The sequence below is a fragment of the Crocuta crocuta genome, unplaced genomic scaffold, assembly GCF_008692635.1.
Source record: "Crocuta crocuta isolate KB4526 unplaced genomic scaffold, BGI_CrCroc_1.0 scaffold397, whole genome shotgun sequence".
In the NCBI taxonomy this organism is placed as follows: Eukaryota; Metazoa; Chordata; class Mammalia; order Carnivora; family Hyaenidae; genus Crocuta; species Crocuta crocuta.
This window is the reverse complement of record NW_027527387.1, coordinates 101,920-125,291: the sequence shown is the minus strand read 5'-3', so window position 1 is coordinate 125,291 and position 23,372 is coordinate 101,920. Positions and strand designations below refer to the sequence as shown.

Sequence of the window (23,372 nt, the reverse complement as noted above, 5' to 3'; positions counted from 1 at the left end):
CACATTATGATTTACATTAGTCTCCCCACAAATGAAATACTTCAGTAAAATTTAACAAAATATATATAAGATCTATTTGATGAAAACTATAAAACTCTAATGAATGAAATCAAAGGATGATATAAATGGAGAGATATTCCATGTTCATGGATAGGAAGACTCAATATTGTGAAGTTGTCAGTTCTTCCTAACTTGATCTATATATTCAGTGCAATCTCAATTAAAATTCTAGCAATTTTCTTTTAATGGACATCAATAAAGTGACTCTAAAGCTCATACGGAAAGGCAAAAGGTCTATAAAAGCCAACAAAATATTGAAAAAGAGCAAAGTTGAAGGACTCATGCTATCTAACATCAAAACTTACTATAAAGCTACAGTAATCAAGACAGCATGGTACTGACTAAAGAATAGACAAATAGATCAATGGGATAGAATACAGAGCCTCTAAAAAGACTTCCCATAAATATACTCATCTATTCTTTGGCAAAGGAGCAAAGGTAATACAATGAAGCCAAGATAGTCTCTTCAATAAACAGTGCTGGAGCAAGTGACATCCACACATCCCAAAATGAATTTGGACACAGACCTTACATCCTTCACAAAAATTAACTCAAAATGGATTATAGACCCATATTTAAAATACAAAACTATAAAATTCTGAGAAGATAACATAGAAGAAAACCTAGATGACTTTGGAATATGGTGATACCTTTTAGATACAGTAACAAGGACATGATCCATGAAATATTGATAAGTTGGACTTCATTTATGTACTCATAATTTATATACTTATACAATATATTTATAAAATGAGTTAAGACCCATTTTAACCAATTTAAAATGGATTATGGGCAAAGGATCTGAATACATATTTCTCCAAAGAAAATGGCCAATAGGCACATGAAAAAGATGTTCAGTATCATCAGTCATATGATAAACACATATAAAACCAGATAGCATACCATTTCACAGCCACTCAGATGGCTAGAATTAAAAAGTCAGATAATAACAAGTGTTGATGAGAATGTGGAGAAGCTGAATTCTCATACACTACTAATGGAAATGTAAGATGGTGCAGCCAGTTTGGAAAACGTTTCTGTAGTTCCTTAAACAATTATACATAAAGTTACCATTTGACCCAACAATTCTACTACAAAGTATGTACCCAAAAGGAATGACAACTGTATGTTCATACAAAACCTCATACACATATGTTTATGACAACACTATTCATGATAGTCAAAAGGTGGAAACAATGCAAATGACCATTAGCTGATGAGTGGATAAATTAAATGTGGTATATTTGTATAATGGAATATTATCGAGCCATGAAAGGAATAAGGTACTGATATATGCTATAACATGGATGAATCATGAAGATGTCACGTTAGGTGAAAGAAGTTAGTCACAAAAGACAACATATTATATGATTCTATTTATAAGAAATGCCTAGGGATAACTGGATGGCTCAGTGCATTGAGTGTCTGACTTCAGCTCAGGTCATAGGCTCACAGTTTGTGGGTTCGAGCCCTGCATCAGGCTCTGTGCTGACAGCTCAGAGCCTGGAGCCTGCTTTGGATTCTGTCTCTGTCTCTGTCTCTCTCTCTCTCTCTCCCCCACCCCACTCACACTGTCTCTCAAAAATGAGTAAACGTTAAAAGAATTTTTTTAAGAAATGCCTAGAAGAGGCAAATCTATACTGACAAAATGTATAGTAGTGATTGCATAGGGCTGGGAGAAGTGGAAAAATGGGATACTTAAAGAATATGGAGTTTCTTTGTGAGGTGATAAAATTGTTTTAAAATCTATTCTGATAGTGATTGAAAATATACTACAAACTATTGAATTATACATCATAAGTGGATAAATTATATGGTGTGTGAATCATATCTTAATAAAATTGTTTTTTAATAAAAGACTGGAAATTATGTTTCATGAATTTTGTTGCTGATGGTACACAATCAAAAAAGATTGAGACCACTTATTAAATGCTCTTGATGGATGGGTATATTAAAAATATGATCTAATTCTTGACAGCTATATCACTCTTTACAAGTTATAAAGTAGCCTCACTCATAATTGTGGTTATTAATGAGCCACTACATGTTCTAGTAAAGAAAGGTGAAACTCCACAGATCAAATTGATACCAATTCCAGTCTCATTATATACAAGGAATAAACAGATATAGTCTAAACAGTATAAACTCTAATCTCTTTCATTGTAACTTCTTTCACCAAATTCCTATGTCTTGGCCAGGCAGTCACAGATCAATAAGACAGACTTGCCTATTAACAATTTATTCGTGTTCTTATCCGTCAATAGCTGGGCTTCCCCTCCCCTCCCCCACTACTTTGTCCTTTGCTTAAATTATATGCATAGTTAGTGGACAAGACTATCGTAGCATAGAGGCTGGCACACCCTTTCTACAGAGCCAGCTAGTCAATATTTTAGGCTTTCTGAACATCAGGTCTCTGTTACAGTGCAAAAGCAGCAGTAATTTGTTAATGAATTAGCATAATTGTGTTCCAATAAACTTTAGAATGAACACAGAAATTTGAATTTTTTATTATTTTCAAGTGAAAACTTTAGGGGATAATATTCTTTTGATTACTTTCAACCATTTAAAAATACAAAAGCATTCTTAGCTCATGAGCCTTACAGAAAGAGGTGGCTGGTTGAATCTGACCTGTGAATCATAATTTGCTGACCCCTGTCTTTGACTATGACTGAACAGAGAAATAACTAAAGAAGAATTTCTAAAATAATTTTTAGGTTTTAAAAACATTGATTTTCTTCATATATTCCATGTAGGCCTCTGGGTAGAGATTGGGAAGAAAGAAATCAAAAGCATTGCACTTTGATTTTAATACTGAAAACCTCTTAAAAAATAAAACTTCTTAAATCTAATTATGTCCAATAAATTCTAGCATTGACTAAAAACATAAATATAAACAAACAAACAAACAATCCCCCAAGCTGCTTGGTAATCTGCTTGACAAGCTTTTAAATTGAAAATTGATTCTCATCCTCTTCAACTGACTGAATTTTATAGTCAACATAATCTTGAAAACTAGACACTGAGGTCGGTGGGGAAGACTATCCAACCATTTCCAGGGGCCAATATCAGACACTTTCTTCTCTCTCTCTCTCTCTCTGATTTATGATCATTCATAACGTTACACTTCCAATCACTGTATTGCAGAGGTTGTAGCTAAGTAACATAAAACTAACTGCTCTGAAAAAGGTGAAAAAGTCACTCCACAAAATTATAAATTTTACTTTTTACAAAGCAGTTTGAATTTTCAAAAATGAACTGACACTAATTATCCATCACACATAAGCACAGCAGGGACTCAAACATGTCTTTTGCTTCTGCCTGTCCTTCTGGTAGCTTTGTTTCTAGTTGAAAAACTGCATTTCCTTCTAATGGCTTGAAAATCAACACAGATTTTCTCATTAACACTTAACTCTCAACTTACACATACATACCTAGATCTGAATGTATATTGCTAGAAGATAAAGTGTGGCTTTCTGATAGCTTTATCACTGTAATAGTGTGAGGGAAGTCCAGGGACCATAAGAATCTAGAAGAAAGACAATTTTAAGACAAATTTTCTTTACTCTTTTGGTTAACTTAAATGCAATATGAACTGCACACATTTTTATTTAACACAAAATGATGCAGTGTTACGATAGAAAAAAAATTAAAACTAGATTAAATTGATACCTACTCCATAAACAATCCAATACAGCCATAAGAAGGGAAATCAGAGACACATGTGTGGCTCGGTTGAGCATTCGACTTTGGCTCAGGTCATGATCTTGAGGTTCATGAGTTCAAGCCCCACATCAGTTCGCAGGTATCAGCACAAAGCCTGCTTTGGATCCTCTGTTCCCCTTCTCTCTGTGCCCTTCCTCTGCTTGCACTCTCTCAATAATAAATGATTTTTTTTTGAAAAAAGAAGGGAAATCATATTGATATATACTGTGAGGCAATCAGATTATGAATCATGTCATATTTAGTTCTACTGAGGGACCCAATACATTTGCATTCCTTTGGTATGATAATACCTATGCCTCTTTTCCATGAGTTTACTAAAGTGTATTTCACTTTCCTGGTATCGTTATCTTTTTCTATCTTTAGCTTTTCTCTAGGCCTTTTGGACAAATTTAGAACAGAATGTGTTGTAACCATGGTGAGTCAGGGGTATAATCAATGTAAAATGAGTGATCAGAATGAGTTTTTTTAATGCTTACAATAATCCCTTCAGTATATTGTGATATCTTTATGAAAATGGTTAATGAGATTTTAGAGCTAAATGACCCCCAGTGGGAAAAATGCAAAATAAAAATTTGATGGGTATAAGTATATGAGTTAAATTCAAGCTTTTCTGGGCTTCAGAAAAACTAACAGGGTCTACTGAATTATGAATTTCTTCCCTAGGCAAGTCAGGCTCTAACTTTAGGAATTTCTGTAAGAAAACAACAATCTTGCATTATTTTCAGTCTGAAGCCAAAATATTCTTTTGAATTTTGGTTTAAAAACTTACATAACATCCCTACAGCCACCAGATACCAAGCTCAGGGATGGGGATGTTGCACAAATTTACTGTAGATACATTTTAAGTACTCCAACACTGGCAAAGATACAAATGGGCGTACATTTAAGTACCTAATTGAAACTGTCTCCAACTGTTCTAGACATTTGGAAAAAGACCCAGTCTCTGTGATTTAGCCATTTAATATACAAATGCCTGGGTATTTACACCCTACATGTGTTCTCTCAACCCATGTGTCAGAGTCATTAATAGTTATTAGCACTGATGCACACATCACGGTTCCGATAATAAATCAAGGGAAATAAAACCATTTGATGATGGTCTAAAATTATTACCAAGAGCCCTCAAACTTTTTATAAAGTAGGGAAAATTTATTTTCAAAAAAAATTATGCATGGAATTCCCAGAACAGAATGTAGATTTTTAAAAGTAAGAGCTTACTGGGGGGATTCTTGGGATTATCTCTCTTCCTCTCTCTCTAACCCTCCCCTGCTCTATCAAAATAAATAAACTTTTAAAAAATTAAGGAATAAGAGTTTATTTTGTAAAGTACATAAGCAGGTAAGATAGAGTTTCTAAATTAGGATTTACCCAGCCCACTAGCTGTTTTATATAGCATACCAAAAAGAGTGGTTTTTACCTTTTTTAAGTGCCTGTACATTACCAAATGAAGGATCATATTTCATGAGACATGAAAAATATATGAAACTCAGATTTGAGTGTCCATACAATTTTACTGAAACACATTCATGGTCCTTTGTTTATCTGTTGTGTATGGCTGCTTTCACATTAGAAGGGCAAACTTGAGTAGTTATGGCAAACATGTTATTGCCAACAAAGTCAGAATATTTTTATCTGACCCTTTACAAAAAAAGTTTGCCAACTTCTTCTGTAAATGAGAATATTTTAACTCATCCCCTAAAAAGATTTTACAACAATTTGCTTTCCTATTACACGTGGGTAAGTTATCTACTGTGCCGGTTGTAAATGTTCCTGAGAATTACTCATCCCATCTATGAGGGCAAGTTTCATCATTGGCCAAGTTGGGTATGTGACTGCCCACTTTGTGCTTGGCCCTATAGAGAATCCTGAATGAAAATACATTGTAACTTCTGACTAAAGAGCTTAAAATCTAACTGGAGAGAAAACAGATGCTCCTGGGGTACCTGGGTGGCTCAGTTGATTGGGCTTCTGACTTTGCCTCAGGTCATGATCTCACAGTTCTTGAGTTTGAGCCCCGTGTTGGGCTCTGTGCTGACAGCTCAGAGCCTGGAGCCTGCTTCAGATTCTGTGTCTCCCCCTCTCTCTGACCCTTCCTTACTGTCTCTCTCAAAAATAAACAAACATTAAAAAGAGAGAGAGAGGAAAAAAAAAACATATTCTATTCTACATTGAATCAAATGTGAAACAATTCATTTCTGTGGTTTCTATCAGGAAACCCTCATACTAGGCTTCCGTGTAGAGAACAAAGTGAAGGAAGTTTGGGGAAAATGGAAGAGGGAGCTTCCATTACAGCAAAGAAAATAATTTCAAAATGATTACCAAACTTCCCTGTTCTTAAAGCATTCTACCCCTTGCTTGGCCCATCCCTTTACTCTCTTCTGTCTCTAATGCAAAGGCATCAGGAATTTTTCTCCTGCTTTAGCTGCTGCTGACCCATGCCCTAAGGTCCCAGTTTTCACTTCAACCATCTTAACAAACCTTTGTTCTTTCCCTAAGAAAAGCTTTGATGTCACTTAAGATAATACTTCGAAGGAAGGAAGGAAGGAAGGAAGGAAGGAAGGAAGGAAGGAAGGAAGGAAGGAAGGAAGGGGAAAGAAAGAGAGAGAGAAAGAAACAAAGAGATAAAGGAAGAAAGGAAGAAAAGGAAAACAGCATCTCAACTGAGAAAGGGAAGGGAGAAGGCAAGCATCCTTTGTGAGAGAAGCATGAGCAAAGTTTTGGAGACAGGCATTGGGCAGTGAAGAAACGAGTGAAACAAGAATAGAGTTTGGATAATAGAGGTTAAAGGAAGAAAATTCAGACAAGTAGCAATTATTGCCCAAGGACCTGGCAATGAAGATAAAATTTAGCAAAGAAATAGAGAATCATTGTAAGTTTTTGAGCATAGGAGTGGCATGATGAAATTAGCACTCACTGAATGTCGATACTGAGGCTAGATTTAAGGGGACACACTTAAGAGTGTGACAAGTGGATGAGGTAATAGTCTAAGCATAATATAATAAGAGCCTGAACTTCAGTGAAGGCAATGGTAATGAAGAGGAAAAAAATGGCTATAAGGATATTCTAGTGAAAAAAAATTGATGTGACATAGCTTTGGGAATGGAGAGGAAAAGAGAAGATTATAAGATATGGGCCTAGATGACTTGAAAAATGGAAGAGACATTATCAAATTTATTACTATTTTAAAAATAAATGTATAATTTACAACTTTCCTAATTTCATAATGGAATCCAGTCTTCTTATAGAAAAGGCACATATATATATACACAGGGAAGTTAAATTAAAACAGAGATCTAAGTTAATAGGAAAAAAGGAAACTGAAGGTGATAGAATCCTCTAAGTACTAAATTTAGCTCTGAATTCCCTTACAGCTGAGGCAGGTGGCTTCACAGCTGTGACTATCTATATCATTCTTTCCAGAGTCCATCACCAGCCTGGTAATAAATTCTGGAAGAAATCACAATGATCTTTAGTGAGTATTATACAGGCATACCCCATTCTATTACATTCCACTGTATTGCACTTCTCAGATACTGTGTATGTGTGTGTGTGTGTGTGTGTTACAGATATTGCATTTGAAGATTTGTAGCAACTCTCCATCAAAGCAAGTCTATCAGAACCATTTTTCCAACAGCATTTGCTTACTTCACATCTCTGTGTCACACTTTGGTAATTCTCCCTCAATATTTCAAAGCTTTTTCATTATTAATGTATTATTATGGTGATCTGTGAGCAGTGAGGGTACTATTGTAATTGTTTTGGGTTGCCATGAAACATGGCATGAAACATGCCCATATAAGATGGCAAACTTAATCGATAAAGGTTGCATGTGTTCTGACTACAGATGCGGTGGAAATACCAAGAGAACCAGAATGAGAACTGGAGCCTGAAGATGTGACTAATTTGCTGCAATGTCATGATAACATTTTAAGAGATGAGGAGGTGCTTCTTATGGATAAGCAAAGCAAGTGGTTTCTTGAGATAGATTCTCCTCCTGATGTAGATGCTGTGAAGGCTATTGAAATGACATAAAAGGATATAGAATATGACATGAACTTAGTTGATGAACCAGCAGCAGGATTGGAGGAGATTCCCATTTTGAAAGTTCTACTGTGGGTAAAACGCTATCAAACAGCATCACAGACTATAGAGAAATTACTTGTGAGAGCATCAATCAATGAGGGAGATTTCATTATTGTCTTATTTTTAAGAAATTGCAACAGCCACCCCAACCTTCAGCACCCACCACCCTGTTCCGTCAGCAGCCATCAACACTGAGACAACACCCTCCACCAGTAAAAAGATTATGACCTACTAAAAGCTCCAGTGGTTAGTTTTTAGCAATAAAGTATTTTTAAATTAAGGTTTACACAATTTTTAAACATAATGTTACTGCACATTTAATAGTTTACAGTATAGTGTAAACCTAACTTTTTAAATTTTTTTTTAATTTATTTTTCAGAGCGAGAGAGAGAGCATGAGCAAGGGAGGGGAAGACAGAGGGGACAGAGGATCCAAAGCAGGCTTTGCACTGACAGCAGAGAGCCTGATGTGGGACTCAAGTTCATGGACTTGTGAGATCATGACTTGAGCTAAAGTAGGATGCTTAACTGACTGAGCCACTTAAGTGCCCCTCAACTTAAGTTTTATATGCACTAGGAGACCAAAAATTTCATTTGACCCACTTCATTGTGATATGCACTTAATTGCAGTAGTCTGGAACCCAACCTGCAACATGTCTGGGATATGCTTGTAATAGATATAGTCTCAGTAGTGGTTCCTTAAAAGCTATAGAAAAGGATCTTTGGATGACTGATCTATTGATCAATACTTGAGAGAATCTGTGGGCATGCTTAAGTCATAGTGCGTGAAGTGTTTTCTAAATGAAATGAGGCTGATATGGACCAAGTAGGGGGGGTTAACAGTCTGCTCATGACTAGGACCTGGAGCTGGGCTGAGGTGGAGAGGCAAGTTATAACATATCCCCTCTTGCACTAGAGATACTCAAACTGAATTCTGGAGCAAAAAGGGATATACAAAGACCTGGTCCAAGAGTGAAGGAATAAATGGACAAAGTCTAATAGTGAAGCTAGTTGGCCATGTTTCTTCAGGAACCTCTGATCTCCCTGTCTTCTCTGGGGTCTCACTGACAGAGAACAAATAGTCTATTACCTTGACAGGATCCTCACCAGGTTAACCCAAAACACCTTTCATTGCAACAGGATATTATCACATATGCCCTCTTCTCAACCTGTTCCCTGGCACGCGGGAGGTGAAGGAATGCCAAAGGTGTAAATGTGGAGAGAGGGTAGACCCAGGCAGTCACATGCTCCACCCAGAGATGGCCAGAGAGAATCATAACCCTGTGGGAAATCTTAGGATGAGGGTGTTCTACAGTCACAATTTACCTCTATTTCAATTGTTGCCATTAAAATGGTTTTAAACACATCCCTTCAAATTTTTCAGAAAAAATACAGCAAATCCTAGGCTGAAACAGAAAATGCTTGCCCTCAAATCACCCTGTCTTTCCTGTAGCAGCACTGATCACACTGTAATTGCTTGTTTTCTTGTCTGTCTTTCTGGCTGAATGATAAATAAGTTTCAGAGGGCAAGACCTTGTAATCTCGTTCCTCACTGTATCTCTGGCACCTATCGTTTGTGTTCCATAAATACTTGTTGAATAATGTTGAACGAAAGCCTTCCCACATCCTCCTCCTTTAGCTATTTCTACCGTTCTTAATCCTGACCAATTTCTTCCTAGTCAAAGAGAATTGTCTCTCATTCTGAATTCAGAGGCTTGAAGCTGGATGTCTGGAGTCAAAGTTAGTGCCTAGTATTTTGCTGTACTAATTTTTAGTAGAGTTGTATTCATAATAAGGGTATATATCAAATACTCTTTTCTCTATTTCCTACTTCTTAGTTCTTTCAAAAGCCACAAAGAAATCCTGTGCTTCGTGGAAATCTCTACTACCCTTTTGCCTACATTTTAAAGAAAACTAATGACAACATGGCACTTATTGAATGTTTACCATATGCCAGCTTCCATTCTAAACACTTCATAAGTAGGAAATCATTTAAAACTGTCCCCAATTCTATGAGGTAGGTAGTTATTGTCTCCATTTGCAAATAAGGAAAAAGAGACAGAGTATGATTTTAAGAGGTGCCCAAGGTCCAGGGCTATACATACAGCTGTGCAGACTGTACACCACACAACTCCAGCGGGTGCCATTATATACCCTATACTGCTGTATGCAGTTGCTGTGCCGAGGTCACAGAGCTAGTCATCAGTGCAGCTAAGATTCGAACCCAGGCACTCTGGCTCCAGCTCCTACCTTTAACCATTACACTAATCTAGGACTTTTTCCTTTCATGTAATTTGAGCCCCTGTGGGGTTATGCTTAGAGTTGACAATACCAGCCCCTCGAAGCTCACTATTGGTGAGTTCTTGATTCTGTCAAGATCACTTCTTTTATATTATTTGAGGATTACTTGCTATCATGCATATTGGTTTTATACTCTAGTTAAACACAACCTTCAAGTAGCTGGAGCTATGATGGGTAGCTCATGGGTAGAAGCTGAGGAAATATGAGACTGTTGTTGTGTTTTGTTTTTTTTTTTACCTTTCCTTATACATTATAAAACAATTTTTTTTTCTTAATGCTAGGAGGATGGCTGAGGTCTCCTGTATGTTCTTCATGCCAACATAGCAGAGAATAAAAATAAGATAAGCAGTTAGACTGTTCCAGACCAGTGGTTCTAAATGTGTAGTTACACTAGCAGCAGGAGCATCACCTGGGAGCTTAGTAGAAATGCAGAATCTCAGGGCCCACGCCAGACATACTGGATCAGAATCTGTAGTTTAACAGGATCTCCACGTGGTCTATGTATACATCAGGTTTGAGAAGGACTGCTCTTGTTTCTTATTTGCCGTGCAGTGATATAATTCCTTGTCCTTCACCTGTTAGATCCTCCATGTCCCCAAAACTGCAATACTACTCTGTTAACTGCAAGAGTCTTGTATTCCCATTACTTTGTGGATTGCAGGAGAGCAGGCCGTCCCACATTTGTGTTGGTGTGGGGCAGACGGAGGAGACTAGCTGCAGGAAGCAAGGCACAGGGGAGATCAAGAGCTTGGTAAAAGCAGGAACTCAAAGCAAGAGATAAGGAGGAGAAACACAGGCCCCCAGATCTCCAGTAATGTGGGAAGGGGCAGGGTTGCTGGTTCCATGTATGGCACAGGGATGAGAGCTATTATCATGCTAAAGGAAAACTAACTGTTCCATGCCATTCATGTTAAAGAAAGCCCTAAAAAATAGGAGAGGAGGGCTGGGAAGAGAGATCTATAAATTTGTATTTAACTCTCTGTATGTTCTCTGTGTCAAACTTGGTTACTTCTTCATTCTAAGGAAATGCATATATATTTCTAGAAATAAATCTTTTTCCTGAGATTCCTGGTTTCAGTAATCTGTATTTATAACTAAAATCTCCATATAATGAAAATCCTAACTTGGATAATTTTAGTAAAGATCTTTCCATTAACTTCACTATAAACAAGGCCAGAAGCAGGACAAGTGACTGACATATTTGTGCTACAGCCCAGGCAATGAATGGATGCCTCAAATGGATAATGAGATTATATTTGGCATATCAGTTCTAAATAGCTTGAAAGAAACCATTTGAACAAACTTGAGCTTGTCAATCAGAAATTCTAAAACATTATGAACTCTATCAAGACTCATTTTCATTAACCAGTTTTAACAGGACCCTTCCTCCCACCCCTTAGGGAATCAAATGTCCTAAACAGTGCAAGTTTAAGTTTATGTTGAGGAAATATTTGTTTTGTAAACAATCTGCTTGATTTCCATTTAGGAAAACAGTATGGCACTTTTTTAAATAGTTAAACATAGACTTACTATATGACCTGGCCACCCCACTCTTAAGTGTTTACCCAAGATAACTGCAGGAAGACAGTACATAAATGTTCGGAACAGATTTGCAAGAGTCAGAAGTTAGGAAAGAACAACAACAACAACAAAAAAAGCAAAAAAGAAAACAAAACAAAAAACCCCACAAATGTCCATTAACAGGTGAGTGAACAAACAAATCATAGAATACCTATACAATGGAATACAACTCAGCGATAAAAAGCAAAGAACTATTTATATACAATTAACAATATGAATGAATCTCAAGTCACAAAGAGTACCTACTGTATCATTCTATTTTATAAAATTCTAGAAAATGCAAACTAATCTGGAGTGACAGAAAGCACATTAGTGGTCGCCTGGGGAGCAGGGGTTTGGAAAGTGAACTACAAAGGGGCATTGTGAAAACTTTTGGGGTAATGGGTATATTTATTATCTCTATTGTGGTGATGGTTTCACAGTGTATATGTAAACTCAAAGCCCATCAAATTGTGTACCATAAATATATGCCATTTATGTCAATGAATCCTCAGCAAAACTGTAAGAAAAACATAAGACCAAAAACTGTTTTAAAAATAATTATAATCCATAAGTTAATCACAAAACCAGGACTAAGTTCTAAATATGTTCAACATTTTTAAAGCAAAAATGAACCGCACCCTCCTATTTCATAGAAATCCTTCCAATCAATCTTACGTAACAATGGAGCCTGCTTTTTTTCAGCACATTCCAGGGGTAGCACTGTCATTTTGGATGTTAGAGTGCTCTCTTGGTGTCTACATAAATTTTTTATTGAAATGGGCCTGAGAACAGAGGTCCTTCTCTGTGGTTATGAGAAAAGAGATACCCCCACTTAAATATGGCATTTTGTTTGCCAAAAGCCTGGTTGAGTATATGTACATGCATTGCAAGCTCATTTATCAAATAAGGTAAATCTGTGAGAGAACTTTATAAATTATAAAACACTTGAGAGGCAGAAGTTGTTACTGCTACTGCTTCTGCTGTTATTAATTAATTAGGATGGTGACTGGTGATTATGGATTCATTTGATCAATACAATTAACTAATTTAGCCAACTGAAGTGCACAGTGAACTGGTGCATTAATAATAAAGTTAACGCAAAACTGATATAGAAGTAAATGAGGTATAGGTCCATAGGCACACACCACAAATGTACGTGAGCAGCATTGCTTCTTTGTTTCCTAAAATAATTATAATATTTATACATATATACACAGGTGTGTGTACATATGGCAGGCCCAGGGATTATTAAGACTATAAAGAAATAATAAAGTTAGATATAAGCTCTGGTCAATGAATACCATAAACACCTAACATGAAGTCAAATAAACCTCTGAAATAAGAACCCTTCTCATTGGAGGGCCTGGGTGGCTCAGTTGGTAAAGTGTCAGACTATTGATTTCAGTTCAGGTCATGATCTTATGGTTAGTGAATCAAGCCCCAAGTTGGACTCCAAGCTCACAGTGCAGACCCTGCTCAGGATTCTCTCTCTTTCTCTTTCTTTGCCCCTCCCCTGCTCTCTCTCTTGCTCTATCGAAAATAAATAAACTTTAAAAAAAAAAAAAAAAGAGCCCCTCTCACACTTTTCCACATGTTGGAGAGTATCATCTTGAGACAAAAATATCTCATAATCTCCTGTGTTATAGAATCCTCTGCAGCTTCTCTTTCTACCCCTTACATTTTACCTTTTCTGTTTTGCTTCTGACTTCCCCTTTAATTCCCTCTGGTCTGCTGTGCTCTTGTAGGATAAATCAAAAGTCCAATTTTCTCTGCCTCTTTGTCTTCCTAGGCTTTTTCTTTCCTGCAGGGATAATCTATGTCTAAATCTAAATCTCTACACATCTCCTTCTTTCACAAAATTTTCTCAGAGCAATGTCGCAATGCTAAGTTTTTCTGGAATTTGTTGTTTTTGTTGCTCATTTTGAGGACAGCATACACAAAAAGATCTTCAAGTGCTTGCATATTTGCATATTCCAAAGAATTTGAAATGAAAATGTATTTTCCCCCTTCTTAGTTGAAGCTGTAAAGACCTGGAATTATCCTGACTCATGGCTCTCTTGCATATCTGAGCCTGGAGAAGGTCTGGGATTATCTCTCTTACACCTGATTCACCTTCTCAATTCGCCACATAATGGATTTGTTAAAAAAAAAAAAATAACCACTACAGTAACAATTTAATTAGTGAAAGCCTTTAGCCCCCAAATTATGAACAATGTAACATGATGATATAAATGTTGGGTTTGGGTTTTAAATAGTGTGAATGTTTGAATGGAGAAAAGAGTAAATGACCAGATTATCTGTAGCACTGGTAAAAACCACAATACCCTCCTAGCCTCATAAAGAGGGAGACTCCTCCTCCACAAACCTGTTGGCTTAGCAGCATCTCTTTGGCCCTCCATGCACAATGCTTGTTCTGCTGGGAGCTGATGACTGAAGAGGTCACTGCTTGTGACTGAAGGAAGCATAACCCAGGGTCCTAGAGGACCCACAGAACACTGAGACCTTGGTTTCTATTAGTATGGACTGAATAGCACCCGGCTGGAGAGACTGCAGGATACACCTCCCACACACAGGTGAAGCCTCCCACCCATGGGAGGGACTAACAAAACTTATGTTTTTAACATGAAGGTCTACGTATATGACTGTCAAAAGGTAAAACATCTGAAGTGGTAGTGCCTGTCTACCATCAACACAATCCACAAACCGATCCAAGTCCATGTGATTTTCCTTCCAAATATTTATTTCATTAATTCCCATCCATGCCTTGGTTTTACTTATGTGCAGACTGTAGAGCTATCATAAGAAAGGCCTGCTGCATGACAGACACTTTACATACATTTTTATTAATTCTCACAGTAGCACCGCAACCCAACAGTAAAGCTTTTACAAGTGAGAAATGGAGGAAAGCTATTATTTTTGTCTTCCAGCACCACTTGTCTTCTTCTCAACATCTTTTGGGGCATTGCTCCTTCCCCACACATTTTCACAGTACTAATGATAGTGCCCTTACCCCTCTTCCCAGGCATGTTTAGGTCCACCATGAAACCACACACTCCTGGCCAAATGGATGGTCCAGGACTGCCCTAAAAACAATGACACAACAACAACAACAATAGTAGTTTTGTGCTAACAACTATTTCAAACGTTGTAACTATTATAAGGCATTCAATCCTCACAACAGCCCTATGACATAGGTCCCAATATTTTGCTCATTTATCAGATGAGAAGATGGAGGCACAAAGAAGTTAAGGAACCTGCCCAAGGATATAAGCTAAGTCATAAATTCTTTTCTCAGAATTTAATAACTGTAGCTAAGGAAAGAGTCTGTTCTTGCTGGTGAAGGAACTAGGAAGAAGTGAGTGATTGTAGCCACCTCCAGTACTCCATAGTGAAAACTACCTGCATCCTGCTCTTCCTCAGAGAGGAGAAGAGAGTTCCCACAGGTTTCAAATCTCTAGTTCCATTTCTTGAGAACCCCTCCCCCCCGACAGCTGCCTTAGTTCTTGTTTTCCCAACAGCTGGCTACTCAGCTCTCCCTTAGCTTTGGGAGTCAATCCAGTAATTGTCCAGTAAATTTTGTTTTTAAACCTAGATTGAATTTTCAATCACTTGCCAGCAAATGATTACTGACCAACATGAGAAAAAGGAGGTTCTGAGAGTCTAGGCTTTTCTGATTTGAAAGCACCTGTCCATCTGACCTGACCACATATACTCCTCAGCTGGCCTGCTGTCCAAAGAATCACCACAGCAGCTCCTTCTGCTCAGCACGGCACAGGTAGCCTTTCTTAAACATTGTTTTCATCACTCTTCAATTTCTCCAATAGTTTCCCACATTTCCTGATGTATCAATGCACTCGTCTCTGCCTAGTTTTCAATGGCCTCCAAATCAGGCCTTAGTTAAATAAGCAAACCTTATTGCCATCTCCCACCCATCAAGAACCTAGCTCATCCATGTCATTGACATTTCTGTGATTCCTTCACTGAAGTCTTTTCAAATGACAATATCAAACTCCTTCATGACACAGTTCATGTCTTGCTCCTTTCCAGAAATCCTGACTACTTTAATCATTAATAATTTCCTCAACCAAGAGTATTGAAACCACTTTGTTTCGAAGCTAATTTAACAAGGCAAGTGGAACCAGTATATTTGTCTTCATATTTATAAATAGTTTTATTTCATTTGTTAGCTATTTCATGAAAATACTGCTGATTGGGAAGTATAAAATAAGAGTTATTTTAAAAAAGAAAAACTGTAGAATAGATTCCATTTTAGGAAACTGTGAAGCTGATTTCCTTGATACTTTTTTCTTTCAGTGAAATGGCTCATGTTTTAGTTTCTGTTCAGTGAAAAACACACTAGAATTCAGATAAAACTTCAACTATGAAAAAACAGTACTATGCTTTTCTCCAAACATCTATTTCTTACCTGAAATGTATTGCCTTTCCTACAAGGAAGGAGTTCAAAGCCCTTTCTTTGAGTGAAGTGAGCTGCTCCCCCTGATGGTCTTCAGGGAAGCTGGGTTTGCATCCCTCACATCCCAAAGTAATTCATTCCTTAACACACTCAGTAATACTGCAATGCAGTTAGCAAATCACAAAGCCCACTGATGCCAGGATCCACAACCATCACTGTCCCTCAAAGTGCTATTTTTATCTCCCTTCTTCTGAACTTCAGTCTATGTAATTTTTTTTTTCGGTAAAGGCAGCTTGAGTCCTTGACTTGGAACCATTTATATCGAACTTAAGATCTCCACTTTTCCTAGATAACACTCAATACAAGTCTTGTTTGACTTGTTCTCTAATTCCCACAACATCCAAAAGTGATCTTTAAAAGGTAAATCAATAAAACATTTAGAAGATGATATAGGAAATACTCTCATGCCTTCAGGATAAGAAAGTGACTTCTTCAACAGAATGTAAAAAGTACTAATATTAGGTAGAAGCTGGATGTGAGCAGTGGAGGGAGCTCTCCCAGGCAGAGCCCCAAGTCCTTTATGAGGGTGGGGGAGGACTGTAGAGACAGGAGTGGGAAGGGAGGCAAAGAGAGTGATAAATAGGTTACAAATTTGAAGTCTGGGGCACAACATCCAGATCCTGCTGCTTCCAAGACGTTGGGGCTGACAGACCAAGAGCCACAGGTGCAGAGCATGGCCCTCCACCCTCCACTGGAGAAAGACTGCCATGACAGTTCCAATACACCCTTGTCAAATGGTTGAAAATGATTGGAAACAGCCTCCGTTAGAAACCACTCCACTATATGTCACAGCTCCTCCCATCCCAGAAATTCCCAATAGTATCCGATCCCCAAACAACCTCTGGGCTGGTACTATGTTGGAAACCTGTCCATTCTCCCAACTTGAGAGTGTAGTTTTTCTTTAAAAAAACTGTTTTGTGCTTGCCACTTTCCTTCTGACCGCCTTTTTTCATTGCAGAATCCTCACATAAATCTTTTCCTGGGGAATCCAAGAACTGAGACTTCCATTCACACAATGCAGACACTCCTACTGGCAACACTTATAGCAAAGGGAAAAACTGACAAATTTGATTTTATTGAAATTAAAAATGTATGTTGATCAAAAGACATATTTAAGACAGTTTTTTAAAATGTCAAGCCACAGACTGGGAGGGGATATGTGAATACATGTAACTACAAATTAATAATAAAAAAAAAACATTAAAAAAAAAAAGCAGGAGCCTTGAAAGAGTACTGCGCGCACATACACGCACACAAAAGAAATCCAAGCAGATTGTGAAACGTGACAAATTTCATTAGTAATCAAGGAAATGCAAATAAAAACTGAATGAGATATCACTAATCACCTACTGAAATAGTTAAAAGTCAAGACTCAAACTAACATGTTTGTACAATGAAGTCTCATATACCACTGGTGGAGGCATGAATTGTTACCACTTTGAGAAAACTTTGGCATTGTCTACAGAAGTTGTAATATTTATTCTATGATGTATCAATCTACTCCTATATATATATAACTCAAAAGAAATATATGTACAGAAGTGTTCACAGAAACGTTCACAGTGATCAAAACCTGGCTATAACTCAAACGTCCATCACCAGTAAAATGGATAAATTAAAATATAGTCTATAATAGAACACTCTAGGGAAATGAAAATAAATATCTACATCTAACAGAGCACCAAGGTGGCTCAGTCAGTTGAGTGTCAGGTCACAATCCCAGAGTCATGGGACTGAGCTCCAGAAGGGGCTCCATGTTGAACATGGAGCCTGCTTATGACTCTCTTTCTCTGCCCCTCTCCTCTGCCCACACTCTCTCTCTCTCTCCACACACACACACACACACACACACACACACACACACACACCCCTACATCTAACAATATAGGACTTTAAAAATACACTGTGGAGAGAGGCTCGTTGGTGGCTCAATTGGTTGAATGACTGACTATGGCTCAGGTCATGATCTCGCAGTTAATAGTTTGAGCCCCGCATCAGGCTCTGTGCTGAAAGCTCAGAGCCTAGAGCCTGCCTGATAGCATGTGTCTCCCATTCTCTCTGCACCTCCCCTGCTAGTGTTCTGTCTCTCCATAAATAAATAAATATTAAAAAAAATTTTAATACACTGTGGAGCAAAGAAGTCAGAAAGACAGAATTCTGTGGTTGGATTTACATGAAGTTTAAAACTCAGGCAAAATTAAACCATAAAGGTAAGGATAGTGGTTACTTTTAGATAAGAGGATTCATTGAGATATATGGTTATGATCTATGTAATTTTCAACATGTTACGTTAAACTTCAGTTAATATTAAAAATTACTGGTACTAGCAATTAGAAAATCACTGGATTTCTCAGAAAATTTTCAATAGAGTAATTTGGCTAAAACCAGGTAAGAGTGAGGAAGAAATAGAGGCAGTGGGTAGATAAATGTTGAAAAGAGTGGAGCAAACAGTAACAGCTCACCCAAACATAAACAATGGGCCAGCCTATCTGTTATGTGAATATTAAATTTGGGGATCATTCAGTCTTTATTTTCACTTTAGTGATTACCTTCACAAATTTGCTCTAGTTCCTATTATCTAAATTAACCAACCATAGTTAACCATAAACTGATAATGAACATTTATAACCCTATCTACAGATACAAGAAACATTTCCAGTTTGAGAGAGAAATGGCCAATACTGAAGCAAAAATAGTTTTGACTTTAAATTAATATTACATCTAACTTAAAAATTTGTTTTTAAAATAGCGAGTATTGAAAAGTGGGTTTTAATGATCAATACAGTTTATTTTAAATTCCAATAGCAATACATCTTCAGTATTTCTGTTCTATTTTTCACATTCTGCGTAAGATGACTCAGCAACACTTACTGTAATTAAAAACTTAATATAAATATAGGAAATACATTCTATTATAAAAGTTAATGCAGAGGCAAATGGAACAAAATAAATTTTCATTAACAAAAGTAATTAATAAGAACTTTGCTGTCTGTTCCTAAGTCTGATTTCCTCATTAGAATTAGTTTTTCAGTCTTCCATTTTGGAACTTGCTTACTTTCTTTTTATATAACACAAAGAACCATTATCATTTAATTAAAACTATGCCATTAAATAGCTGACCTTTCATTTCATAAGACTTGGTGCTAAGTTTGATTCCAATTCCAAGTTGAAAGTACTCTTAGCTGGAGGCAGAGGCGTATTTGTGAGTCTCAGATTCAGAGACCTGGCTTTAATGCAGCTCTTTGTGAATTAAGGTTTTCTGCCTAAGTCACAAACTGAGACTGCCCATCTTCAGGAATGGTGCCCCTTGGGAGGGATGCTGCAACCCTAAGTCACAAATTTGACTGAGAGTGTTAAATCCTATGGTCACAATGCTATCCAAAATATTTTGAAATGTTGATTAAATTTTCAATTCCATAGAATCATAATTTATGAAGGTATTCTCCAAATGAAAGTCAACTGCAGTTTGAAAATATGTCAAAAGTGTAAACTTATTAACACAAACCCTTTTTTGTTTTAAATGTTATGAAGTTAAGATTACTTGATCAAAGGACATGGTAATTCTCCAAGCTATATTTATATGGTCAGGTTGCCTTCCAAAAATATGAATAGTAGGTACTTTTCTGTGTGTTAGATGCTTTTTTGTTTGGGTTTTTTACTTTTTTTGGCATTTTGTTGTTGTTGGAGAGGGAGAAAGAGAGAGAACAAGAGAGGGGGCAGGGAGATGGAGAGAGAGAGAGAGAGAGAGAGGAGAGAGAGAATCTTAAGCAGGCTCCATGCTCAGCACAGAGGCCAACAAATGATCCATCCCACAACTCTGGGATCATGACCTGAGATGAAATCAAGAGTCAGATGCTCAAATGACTGACCCACCTAGGCACCCCTCTTTTTGGTCTTTTAAATTATACTTACAATGTTAAGATGAAGCCATTGCCACAAGATATTAATGTATTCATCTCTCAAACACATGAAGCAAAGTGTCTCCAAAACCCCCTGATGAGACCGCTACAGAGATCCTGAAGCAGCCCTAATTCTTGTTCCATGTGAAATCTGGTGAGAAAATTCTTCTAATACAATCATCTTTTATTGGCCTGTTGCTTGCAATCAACTGATATACCTCCTTACATATAGAACATTTGCAGATAATTCACCTGTATTTCTATTTGGACCTTTAGCCACAAAGCAGTAAAGTTGAATTAAGACAGACCTAAGACAAAGGAGGAGTTAAGATGGTGGAGCAGCATGGAGACCCTGAGCTTGTATCATCCCTGAGATGCAGCAGGATCAACACCAAACCATTTTGAACACTTGGATACTGATCTGGGGATTAATGCAACAATCTGCATAAGCTGAGCCACAAAACACAGCAGGTACACAGTATAGAGAGGTGAACTGGGGGAGAGAAAAGCCATGGAGGGTAGGGAGCTTTATTCACAGACAGCAAACAGAGAAAGAAAGAGAAAGGAGGAGAGTGTGGTACATTGGGCACATGTAAGAAAAGCACTCCCCCTGAATGTAGCTGGAGAAAAAGAAAGAGAAAGAGTAAAAGCACTCACAGGGGAAAGAACAAGAAATCTGTTCCCCAAGACCACTCATGGGGAGAAAGCAGAGGGTTTCAATACCACCAGGATTCTATAAACAGTGGAGCAGAGGGTTTGAAGTTTCAGAGCTCAGTGCCTGGTGGTGCTCTGGTGAGGGAGTAGGGAGAATCCCCAGGAACAGGTAGTGTGGTATGAGGAGTCCATGTGCCACATGGGGAGAAACGGTTGCCCTGCTTATACTGCATTTGGTAGAGACCATTGGGCCTCCCCAGGCAAAGGTCCCAGTGACCCCAGAGAGCAGCCATGTTTGCTGGTATTGAGCAAAGATGCCAGAGTGCAGCAAAACCTGGCACCAGCTGTGTGTTGTGATTTGCCATATTCTCTAAACCTCTGCCACTGCACTATTGCATGAATGTTTTCTGGGGCAAGACAGCACTTGGCCATTGCTCAGTGAGACTGTCCCCCAGAAAGTCAGCACAGGTCCAAGCTGCAGGGGTCTCTGAAGTGTGGGTTTTGGAACACAATGCCATCTGAGATAAAACTCTGGAGGGAGGTGCTGCCTGGCAGGCAGACAGCTTGGACACGGACAGGGTAGAGGCAGGGAGTGGACAGAAACCTAAGACAAAGGAAGGGTGCTTGATAGCAGGTTGATGAGTGCAAACTTCCTGTGCCGGAGACAGAGAGCTGGGAGAAGCCATTTCCACCTTTCTTGCACATACAAAGGGATCCACCCCAGTAAACTAAGCAGTGCCACTTAGTGGAGAATGGAGCTGTTACACTAAGTCCCACCCAACTTAGCCCTCCAAGCACATCCCCCAGAAAACAAGCACAAGTCACTCCACCTCTTAGTGTACAGACTATAGAGTAGTTCATACTCTATAGTTTCATAGTTTCAGTTCTAGGGGAAACTGAATGTAACTTCATTTGTGTTTTATTATGTTTGTAGGTTCACTTACTTGTTCGTTTTCTTTGCTTCTGTTTTTGCTTAAATCGTTTTCTTTTTTCTTTCTCTTCTCTCTTTTTCTTAGATACAGAAAAAGAAAACTTTATTTTTATTTTTTACTTTCTTTGATTTATTTTTTTACTCCATTTCATTTCTTTTATTATTTTTTATTATATCTTTTTTTAATTTTTCAATTTTTTCTTTCCTTTCCATTTTTTCTCTATTCTATCAAGCTTCTTTCAACGAGAAGACTGAAACAAACCTACACCTAGGATCTAGCTTCTTTTATTTAATTTTTTGTTTTGTTTTAAATTTTAAAATGTTTATTTTTAATTTTGTTATTTTTTTCTTCCATCAAAATGACAAAATGAAGGAATTCACCCCCAAAAGAAAAAATAGGAAGATATGACAGCTGGGGAGTCAATCAACACTGACATAGTAATATGTCTGAATTAGAAATTAGAACCATGATAATAAGCATTCTAGCTCGGGTTGAAAAAAGCATAGAAAACACCAGAAAATCCCTTTCTGCAGAGATCAAAGAAACAAAATCTAGTCGGGCTGAAATTTAAAATGCCATAACTGAGATGTAATCTCGAATGGATGCCACAACAGCAAGGACAGACAAAGTGGAGCAGTAAATCAACAATTATAAATTGATAAAAGATAAAAGATATTTATAAAAGATAAAATTATAAATAAAAATGAAGCAGAACAAAAGAGGGAAACAAAGACAAAAGATCAAGATACAAGACATAGAGAACTCAGTGATTCATTAAAAAGGAAGAATATCCAAGTCATAGGCGTCCCAGAAGATGAAGAGAGAGAAAAAGTGGCAGAAAGTTTATGTGAGCAAATTACACTGGAAAAATGTCCTAATCTAGGAAAGAATACAGACATCAAAATCAAAGAAGCACAGAGAACTTCCATTAGATTCAACAAAAACCTACCACCAGCAACACAAATTCACATAATACAGTCAAAGGTAACATAGTCAAATTCACAAAATACAGACAAGTAAAGAATTATGAAAGCAGCAAGGGGAAAAATAAGTCATCAACCTATAAAGGAAGACAGATCAAGTTCACAACAGATCTATCCACAGAAACTTGGCAGACCAGAAAGGAGTGGCAGGTTATATTCAACATGCTGAGTTGGAAAAATACGCAGCTTATAATTCTTTATCCAGCAAGGTGTCATTCAAAATAGAAGGAGAGATAGAGGTTCCCAGACGAACAAAACAAAACAAAACAAAAACCCAATAACAACTGAAGGAGTTTGTAACCACTAAACCAGCCCTGCAGGTTTTTTAAGGGGGACTCTTTGAGTGGACTAACGATGAACATAGCAAAAGGACCAAAAGCAACAAAGACTAGAAAAGACCAGAGAACATCACCAGAAACTCCAACTCTATAGGTAACATAATGGCACTACATTTGTATCTTTCAGTAATCACTCTAAATGTAAATGGACTAAATGCTCAGTCAAAAGACATAGGGTATAAGAATGGATAACAAAACAAGACCCATCTATATGCTGTCTACAAGAGACTCATTTTAGACCTAAAAACACTTGAAGATTGAAAATTAGGGGATGGAGGGGAACCTGGGTGGCTCAGTCGGTTAAGCATCTGACTTCGGCTCAGGTCATGATCTCACGGTTTGTGGGTTCAAGCCCTGCGTTGG

The 23,372-nt window shown here is 37.5% G+C and overlaps 1 long non-coding RNA gene across 1 annotated transcript in view; it reads right to left on the bottom strand.

The window, feature by feature from the left end:
* The window catches only part of LOC144221715 (uncharacterized), a 102,910-nt gene extending 81,143 nt beyond the window's left edge, over positions 1-21,767 (bottom strand). Inside the window, exon 1 of the long non-coding RNA XR_013332158.1 lies at positions 21,701-21,767. This is a non-coding gene — a long non-coding RNA (uncharacterized LOC144221715). The remainder of the gene's footprint in view (positions 1-21,700) is intronic.
* Positions 21,768-23,372: the final 1,605 nt, after the last annotated feature.